The sequence below is a fragment of the Calidris pugnax genome, unplaced genomic scaffold (genome assembly GCF_001431845.1).
Source record: "Calidris pugnax isolate Ruff unplaced genomic scaffold, ASM143184v1 scaffold89, whole genome shotgun sequence".
NCBI lineage: Eukaryota > Metazoa > Chordata > Aves > Charadriiformes > Scolopacidae > Calidris > Calidris pugnax.
The window spans coordinates 258,799-266,789 of record NW_015090865.1 but is presented as its reverse complement, the minus strand read 5'-3'; the positions used below and the strand labels follow the sequence as shown (position 1 = coordinate 266,789).

At 41.4% G+C, this 7,991-nt stretch overlaps 1 protein-coding gene across 2 annotated transcripts in view; it reads left to right on the top strand.

Moving 5' to 3' along the window:
* SHTN1 (shootin 1) overlaps positions 1–7,991 on the top strand; it is a 53,838-nt gene that overhangs the window by 1,506 nt on the left and 44,341 nt on the right. For both annotated transcript variants that reach the window (XM_014945201.1, XM_014945200.1), the window contains exon 2: positions 7,911–7,971. The gene's annotated coding sequence lies outside the window, so the exon portion shown is untranslated. The remainder of the gene's footprint in view (positions 1–7,910; positions 7,972–7,991) is intronic.

The following is a 7,991-nucleotide window of genomic DNA, read 5'->3' as shown; positions in this document are numbered from 1 at the left end:
AATGTGTTTGAAATCTTGCCCCACCCCCTGCTGAAAAAAACTAATCCAATTTTTAATAGGAGAGCAGTGTCTTATCTCAACTTGCAGAATGGTACTGCAGCATGAAACAGGTTCACAGCATTGGATCACACATTCTTGGTGGAAACTGTGTGCCTGTCCAACAGGAAAAGAAGCTTTGAATGTATGGGCTGAACTTCATACATTCCTGCAGCCTCCAGTTTTCAATGTTCAGAGATACTGGAGTAAGAAATAATGACCGCTTTCTAGATTGTTCATTGTAATTATGATGAACTGTCTTTCTAGCAGTAAAATTAAGCCCATTCAGTAAGATATCTCTTCCCACCCAGGACTTTTTCTCATTCAACACACCTGCTTTCTGCAAGGAAGCCGACAGGAATAGAGAACTCGGAGAGAGATCTGATGGCAGTACTTTTTCTCATTCAACACACCTGCTTTCTGTGAGGAAGCTGACAGGAATAGAGAACTCACAGAGAGATCTGATGGTAAGAAATAATGACCGCTTTCTAGATTGTTCATTGTAATTATGATGAACTGTCTTTCTAGCAGTAAAATTAAGCCCATTCAGTAAGATATCTCTTCCCACCCAGGACTTTTTCTCATTCAACACACCTGCTTTCTGCAAGGAAGCCGACAGGAATAGAGAACTCGGAGAGAGATCTGATGGCAGTGTTGTGTTGCATAAATCCATGTTGTTGTGCCAAAGGTTTTTAGCAAATATCTGCCAAAAGAAACTGTGGCCAGAAAAAGCCTCTTATCAATTCTAGATAGTGAGGAAGGCAGAGGAGTCAGTGCTACGCTGTATTGTAAACAGAAAATTCTCCTTTCTCCATTATGGGTGAGGTGAAGATGCAAATAAACATGTTAGTTTCAAATCTCTGTTAGCTGCCAAGGCATGTAGGCTTAATTTAGCTTTCAGTGAAGTAATTTCTGAGGGAAGGATCATTTTTAGTCCAATTGTTAGAAATGTTGCAATTCAAGGCTGTGTTGGGAAGACCTTGTCCTTACTACTTTCTCGTTAGTAAAGAAAACTTGAGGTTTATCTTCAGGAGTGTTTATGTGTATTTCCTCTGAGCCCAGCATACTGTCTTTCACTCTTTCCTACCCATTTACTTCTTGTCTTTTTTCCTGTGCTTGTTGCTGCATTCCTTTTCTGCTGTCCTACAGCAGAGCCTCAGATATCCAGGGAAATCTGTCTTCTGTCTTGACTGTTTGGAAGCGTGTAGCAGTTCATCTCCTAGTGCTCAGAAGAAGATAAGAATGAAATTGAGCTGGACCAACAGTCTCTTTAGCCCAGAGAGAAGGGGAGGAATGAGAGGACTTTTCTTGAGCTGCATTTTTATTGTTAAAGTTTTTCCTTCAAAGGCAATTCCAGTGAAAATCTTGTTGCCAAAATTGAGATGAAAGTGTAGCAGTTCATCTCCTAGTGCTCAGAAGTAGATGAGAATGAAATTGAGCTGGACCAGAAGTCTATTTAGCCCAGAGAGAAGGGGAGGAATGAGAGGACTTTTCTTGAGCTGCATTTTTATTGTTAAAGTTTTTCCTTCAAAGGCAATTCCAGTGAAAATCTTGTTGCCAAAATTGAGATGAAATGAGGTGTTCTGAGGTTGTCTCTTGCATTCTGCTCTAATGAGGTGTTCTGAGGTTGTCTCTTGCATTTTGCTCTTTCTTCCTTGCTCCTCTCTCTCTTAAAAGACTTCTTCCCTCTGACTGCGTATCTCTAACCACTCCTGTGTGTTTCTCCTGAAGGCTGGTATGGGGTTTTTCAGAATACTTGCATAACTACTGAAAATCCTCCAGCCCCGAGTACATGGGGATTACATCCCCAGCCGGGTAAATTAGTTAAGCACGTGTTCAGGGCTGGAGGATTTTCAGTTGTTATGCAAGTATTCTCCATCCAAGAACTTCCATCCTGTAGATTGGTGTGCTTGTGTAAGCAGCCCTGCTTAATTGTTTAAGTGCTTGGTCTCAAGTGGTTAAGTGTAAGGCACTAAGTGCATTTCTTCCACAAAAAAAAAGAATCTACTGATACAGAGTTCATGGTTATGGTTGCTTACAGTGTCAATACTGGAAGAAGCTATTCCTCGTTTTATTGCAGGACTGGGTAATCCTGAAAGCTCGTTAGTGTCTCTCTAACTTTGTCTCTCAGTTTATGCTTTGCAGGGTCAAACCTGGTAATGGAGGAAGCACAGGCGATCTCTGTCTGTGGGTCTGGGAAGTTGTGGGTGACTTCTGTTCCGTTTTCTGCCACTGTCTGTCGGTCTGAGTGTAAGCACATGGCTTCCTCTGTATCAATTGTGGTCACATAATTGCCTCGACAGGAGGAAGAGACAAGAGAATTAATTTCTTTAGAAAAAGATTTGCAGATTATTTGTGGAAAGTACCACACAGGAGTCTGTATCTACGTGCTTTTGGTGCACTCAGTGGAATTTTTTTCTAAGTCACCAGTAGACTTGTATGGCTCTGAAAAATGACCTGTGTCATGGAGAAATGATCCTAGTTTATCTTAGAAACACGGAACTTGGTGCATAGCAGGCAGCTAACTTAAAATGAGATGTAATTTTAATTTTTGAAAATTTATGCTTTGTTCTATATTTTTTCTTAAGATTAGAAAGTAAATTGACTTTTACATAGGTCACTTCGTTCAAAGCACTGCTGCGTAAAAGGATGCTAATAACCATGAAAATTGAGGAGCAAAATATAGGATCTTTGATCCGCAGCATCTCTTCCTTGTTGCCTTGCTAAACTGCCAATTTGGAGACCTCTGGCAGGGTCTCTGACAAAAATGGTGCAGGATGTTTTTTAATAGGATTTTTAAATACTTTCAAAAACTGGAGGAAAAATACATTGGCAGATTACTTCTCTTAGGTAATCCTTTACATTGAAGTAGCCAACTAAACACGCATACCAGTCCCCGAAAAATAGATAACTAACATTCAGCTGCACGCAAATGCAGATAACTTAATATGCAGTTCTGACATATTCAGAGTCAGATCATGAATAAATATTTGACTACTTGCTAATCAGACAGAAATGACTCTGAACAGTGGTTTTGACAGTGTTTTGTCATGCTGCCAGTAGGGGAAAAAAAAAAAAGGCAAGACAGCTTTCCAAAACAGTAGGTGTAATACTGTATCTCTGATACATCATTCATGGTGTTTGCTCTGTTAAAGCACATGTATAGAGTGGATTATATGTTTTGTCACCAAATGGGAGTGGAGAAGGGATTCTGTCTTGGTGACGTGCTCGTTCTTTCTTTGAGTATAGCAAATGTCATAGGATACTTTCGAGCAATGTACCAAACTCATAATTTTAGAACAAGCATTAAATCTGCATAAATTTCACAATCTGTGTAAATGGGGAAGAATGTATCTTGTGTTGCTTAGCAATGGCTTAATTGACTATATGGCTACTACGAGAACTCCTTGCATCTTAATATCTGGACTGAACAATCTCCTTCTTGTTTTTGCCCTTTGAAGGCCCTTTACTGAAGTCAGTAGGAGCTTATGTGCAAAATAGTTGGCAAAAAAAGAAGCCTGTTAGAAGAGAATAGACAAGAAACCCAGGCCTCCCTGGAATTAGTGGCAAAGAGTCATTAGGCTGGTGGGAGCGGCTGTGCCCAGACTGTGTATCCACAGGCTTCCAGGTGGTTGTGTGCATCTGCTTCCCAAAATCACCTTGTAGCATCTTCCAGGTGGTTGTGTGCATCTGCTTCCCAACATCACCTTACAAGGTTCCCATGCTGGCATGGTACTGTCCTGGTGGTGTGCTGGCTCCAAGCACAGGCCAAGTTCATGTACCTCACTAAATATGCAGTATTTGCTGTGAATCCCAGCCTTTGACATGTACATCATTGTACTGTCCTGGTGGTGTGCTGGCTCCAAGCGCAGGCCAAGTTCACGTCCCTCACTGTATATGCAGTATTTGGTGTGAATCCCAGTCTTGTATGCCTGGAATTAGTGGCAGAGTCATTAGGCTGGTGGGAGCGGCTGTGCCCAGACTGTGTATCCACAGGCTTCCAGGTGGTTGTGTGCATCTGCTTCCCAAAATCACCTTGTAGCATCAGGTTCCCATGCTGGCATGGTACTGTCCTGGTGGTGTGCTGGCTCCAAGCACAGGCCAAGTTCATGTACCTCACTAAATATGCAGTATTTGCTGTGAATCCCAGCCTTTGACATGTACATCATTTACTTGTATGTAGTCAGTGTATCAGTTCTCTGTGCTAGAAATGCAAGTGTTGCCTCGTATCTTGTGCACCTAGAAGGCAAAAATCTGAAACTGAGTGGAATCCGCAAAGCTCCTGAACTTGCTCCTGCAAAGATGAAGGATTGTAGGGAGTTTATTCAGAAAATTAGTTTTGGAAACAGAGCTGTTAATTTGTTTCTAAAAATACAGATGCAATCTCTTTTTATTGCCAAGAAATTATCCTTGACTTCTATAGCTAGTTCAGGACTGGAATGGGAATATTGTCAATTATCTTTGTTTTTTTGTAGGAATCATGGTGCTATAAGTATTAAATTGAAAATATAGTAAATAAAATGGTGTAATTGCTTATTTTCCTCTGCAGAGAAGCTGAAACTCTTAACAAAATAAAGCTAAAAGCAGAAAATTGACTGACAATCCAGGAGTTATCGCTTTTTTTTTTTTTTTTCTTCATTTGAGGGTACTCTTGAGTATGGAACTATCTCTTATTACTGACAAGGGGAGACTTAGTAAATACTTGAAAGCTGTTTCTCCTCAACAGTTGCGCATGCTTCAATGTGAAAAGTGAACAGTAGATTTTATAATAATGTTAAACTATTCGCCTTGTAACATTTAGGATTAGTGATATTCTTGCCAATTAACAATTCTATTGTATATGCCTCAAATTGTTTTTTTGAAAAGGGAGGTGGTTGTGAATTTCGAAGGCTTCTGTGCAGCTTTCTGAGACCAGCTAACACTTCTATATTTTGATATTTTTAAACTTTCCTCTTATAAAGGGAAGGTCAAGTTATTTTAAGGGGTGCCACTGTTTTTTATGATGAAACTTAATTGCTTTGTATATATATTTTGTTTACAACTTTTTTTTTTTTTTTCTTCATTTGAGGGTACTCTTGAGTATGGAACTATCTCTTATTACTGACAAGGGGAGACTTAGTAAATACTTGAAAGCTGTTTCTCCTCAACAGTTGCGCATGCTTCAATGTGAAAAGTGAACAGTAGATTTTATAATAATGTTAAACTATTTGCCTTGTAACATTTAGGATTAGTGATATTCTTGCCAATTAACAATTCTATTGTATATGCCTCAAATTGTTTTTTTGAAAAGGGAGGTGGTTGTGAATTTCGAAGGCTTCTGTGCAGCTTTCTGAGACCAGCTAACACTTCTATATTTTGATATTTTTAAACTTTCCTCTTATAAAGGGAAGGTCAAGTTATTTTAAGGGGTGCCACTGTTTTTTATGATGAAATGGCTTTGTATATATATTTTGTTTACGTAGCTTTCCAGTTTGAGACAGTACGAGTAGTTAAAGATGATCTCAACTTTTTCTAATTCTTAGCTAAATTGGAGATAAACTAGATAGTTGGTTTTTTTTTTTGGCAGGGCTTGTAACAGCTCTGCTTGCACAGGTTTGATTGCAAGACAAAAGGCAAAGTGCTTTCCATTGATCATTTCAGCAAGGGCAACAATCTCCCGCTCTCCTTTTCTTCCTGCTCTTTCATTCTGAAGCACAGGAGCAGCGAAAGGAAAAAGCTCAGAAAGCTGCAACTGGGAGCAGGAATTGCTCTGCAGAGACCCAAACCTACAGCCCCTGATTGTGCAGAGAAACAGACAGTCGCTATCAGGAGAATAGTCACTTGCCAGGGCCCAAATGGAGCGCTCTCCGCAAATAGCACTCAAGGTGAAGTGGAACAGGTCATTTAACTTCCCCTTCGGCTGCGGAGGGAAAGCTGTCACACCTTACAGCGCGCTCCTGGAGGGCTTCACAAGGAGTTTGTCCTACCATTGGGACAGGGGGCGTACAGCATCCTCTGCAGCAAGCTTTCCATCAGTAGGAAAGTGCCTTTTTGACTTCCAGAGGCCACAGATCAGGTTCTTACGACGCGAATCGTCCTGGTTTTTAAGCTGAGCATTAAAAGCACTTGCTCGCTTCATGTGCAGTGGGCTGAAAGCCTGCAGTGCGCAGACGGGTCCGTGGGTGAGGTATGCCACTGTGGTGACAGTGCCTCTCTTGTAAAATACCAAGAGGCAGTGGCTCACACTGATCCCCTTTTTGCAGTGGGGCTGTGCTCTGCAGTCAGAAATACTTCCTTTCGGCGTCTTTTCTGCCTTCTGTTCTTAGACTGCGCTTCTGATAAGTAAGGTAAGGCAAATTTTTGCTGAGGAAACTGAGAGGGAGGGCAGCAAGATCCATGAACAGATTTCCCTTCCCCACCTCTCCTGTGCGAGATTCTCTTAAACAGCTTCATCGTTCACAGGGCCAGATGAATGGGTGAGTCCTTGTCCAGTGCCCATTACTCACCACGTCTTGCTCCCTCTGTAGCTCCTCCGTGTTTCTCAGACCTTCACAGCAGCTGGTGACTGACCTGTCCCCCCTTCTCAGCCGCTGTCCCTTGCCTCATCACCCCAGTGCCACCAGAGGGGAGATTGTTAGTTGAGTACAGCTCCTTTTGCTCCCACGGAGAGCCATCAGCAGCAGCTTCCAAAGGCTGAGGGGATGCCATTGGCATCCTCTCTTTCCCCAAGAGCAGATGCTTCTTTGGACCTCATCCAGGGTCCTCCGGAGCTGATAGAAGGGCTGTCTTGAATTTGGCTGCCTTTGGTTTGGGCTCTTCCCCTTCTTGTTACTTAACAGCAGGCTCCTTTCCCAGCGAACTCAAAGTGGGTCCTCATGTGGAAAAACTGAAAATCGAGCAAAATCATTTCAGGTTTTTTTTTCCCAGCTCTGTTCCAGTGACCGGTGGCTTTGCCATTGCAGTTACACCGTAAGGAGCTCAGTCACACAGATCTCTCCCCGAAGTTAACTCATGGTTTTACATTGATTTATTACTGTGAACGTACCCAGCCGCGTGTGAGGAAGGATGTCTGGTACGCTGTGTGTGTGAGACACGTTGTGTGCCAGTCATACTTCCCCCCGAGTCATGTGTTCTTCACAGTGTGGTTAATCACTGACTGTGCCTCTTGTCTCTGTGGCTCTTTTACTCGTTTCTTTGAATTCTTTCATTTTCTTATAGAGGAGGTTTTCTTAGGGAAGCCTTTTTAATGTCCGTTTTATTATTTCTCTTTGAAGAAGCCTTTCCATCATAAGATCAGTGATTGCAGCCCTGTGTAGTATTAGCATTAACCCCAAAATTAATAAAACTGAGGTGATGAGGAATCCTCAAAGTGTGAAAATGAATATCCTCCCTCTTCAAGGCGAAAGCTTTTATCATGATATTGCAAAACTGAACAGCATGTCCCTGTTCATTGGCTTTGAGGTTTTCCTTGCACATGGTAGGTATATAAATGTAGGCCTTTTTTCCAAGTCTATTTGTGTTAAAGAAACTAGACTTAAAGCATATTATTGACATGTAAAGTACTGTTTGTACTGTTGTGTGGAACGTGGATATGACTGTTTATATCAGTTTTGGATAATGGGCTCTGCTAAAATGTTTTCAGAGTAGCTCTGAATTGGAACCTAAAATCAAGTACAACTTGCCAGTTTGGTTAGGAAATACTCTGGGTAATGAATTCTTTATGCATAGTTTTCATCGATCTTACATGACTGAGAGCAAAAAGGAACAATGTTTTGATGGGCTTCTGTACGTTATTGTGCCAGCAATTGATTTTTGTTGATTTTGCATGTTGTGACTGACTGCTAATTAAATAACTGGGATCAGTGGTTCAGTTCTATCTTTCTCTTCTTCCACAGTGTGACAAAATCAAGCAAGAACGAGATGAGGCTGTCAAAAAACTGGAGGAGTTTCAGAAAAGTAAGTTGATTTGGGGATTT